At 40.3% G+C, this 1,599-nt stretch overlaps 1 pseudogene; it reads right to left on the bottom strand.

Moving 5' to 3' along the window:
* Positions 1-735: 735 nt before the first annotated feature.
* LOC118982195 (olfactory receptor 1094-like) lies at positions 736-1,594 on the bottom strand (annotated as a pseudogene).
* Between the last annotated feature and the right edge of the window lie 5 nt (positions 1,595-1,599).

Below are 1,599 nucleotides of genomic sequence, written 5' to 3'. Positions count from 1 at the left end.
ATATTTTTTAAGTTTTTACATTTTTTGATGTATGTTTGATTGAATTAATTGGTTGACATTGTTTAAGAAAATTGCATAGGATTGAGGGGTACAGATCTACACTACATCATCTGTAAATTGTATTGTGTGTTCACCACCCCACAATTGTATTGTGTGTCCACTCCTTGGGGACATAATCCAATGTCCCCAAGGAGACATTGGATTATGTCTCCTTCAATCACCATTTATTCTTGCTTTTTCATGCAGTACTATTTTTAAATGTTTGTAAGCTAGACTTTTAAAATATTTTATTAATTTACTTTTTTAGGAGAGTGAGAAGGGAGTGAGAGAGGAAGTGAAAGAAACATTGATTCAGAAGAGAAACATAGATATGTTGGTTGCTTCTTTTACATGCCCAGTTGGGGGATGGAACCCACCACCCAGTCATGTTCCCTCACCAGGAAACTAACTGGAGACCATTCAATTTGTGGGGTGATGCCCAATTAGATGAGGCACAGTGGTCAGGGCTCCGTCTTACATTTTTTATTCACTCCATACCAGTTTCCACCGTGGCTGCACCATCCTGCATTCCCACCCATAGTGCACGAGGGTTTCCTTTTCTCCTCATCTTAGCAAACAATCATTTGTTGACTTATTGATGATAGCCATTGTGACAGGAAAAGAAAACATGTTCATCACATCTTTTTAATATTGAGGCATAGAACATACCTCTCAATTTTTAATTCTTTCTTAACTTTAAAAAGATACTTTATTGGTAAACACAAATTTCCCAAACACTCTTTTCATTGCCTCCTTCACATCTCTGTTCCTCAGACTATAGATGATGGGATTCTGCATGGGAATCACAATGGTGTAAAATGTTGACACAATCATGTCATGGTCCAAGGCATAGCTGGAACTCAGTCTCACATACATGAAGACGATGGTTCCATGATAAATGGACACTCCTGTTAAGTGAGAGCCACATGTAGAGAAGACTTTTCTCCTCCCCTCAGCAGAATGGGTACTCAGAATGGCCAACAGAATGAAGCCATAGGAGATCAGGACAATCAGGATAGTGAAGATCTCAATGGAGCCCACAAAGTAGAAGAGTAGAAGCTGGTTTATGTGAGTGTCAGAACAGGCAATAGCAAGGAGAGGAGGGATGTCACAAAAGACATGCCTGCCTGGTTTCATTGGAGGCAGTGAAGGATAGGCTAAAAGTGGCTATCATGTGCACAAAAGCATGCAAAATGCCACCGATGTAGGAAGCAATGATGAGTGGCACATAGACTCTGGGTGACATGCTCACTGAGTACAGGAGAGGGTTGTAGATTGCCACATAGCGATCATATGCCATTGCAGCCAAGAGGAAGCATTCTGTGGTCCCAAATGGAACAAAGAGAAACATTTGTGCTACACACCCAAAATAAGAAATAGCTATGTTCTCGTTCAGGAAGTTGTCCAACATTTTGGTTGCGACAACTGAAGAATAAGAAGCATCTAAGATAGACAACACATTCAGAAAATAGTACATAGGGTTGTGCAGCCGAGAATCCAGAGTGATGAATAAGACCATTCCCAAGTTTCCTATCAGAGTGAAAAGATAGATAGCTAGAA

The sequence above is a fragment of the Sturnira hondurensis genome, unplaced genomic scaffold, assembly GCF_014824575.4.
Source record: "Sturnira hondurensis isolate 20B ecotype Veracruz unplaced genomic scaffold, ASM1482457v3 Scaffold0025245, whole genome shotgun sequence".
Classification (NCBI taxonomy): domain Eukaryota; kingdom Metazoa; phylum Chordata; class Mammalia; order Chiroptera; family Phyllostomidae; genus Sturnira; species Sturnira hondurensis.
Note: the sequence above shows the minus strand (reverse complement) of the source record. Positions and strands in the feature narration are given on the sequence as shown.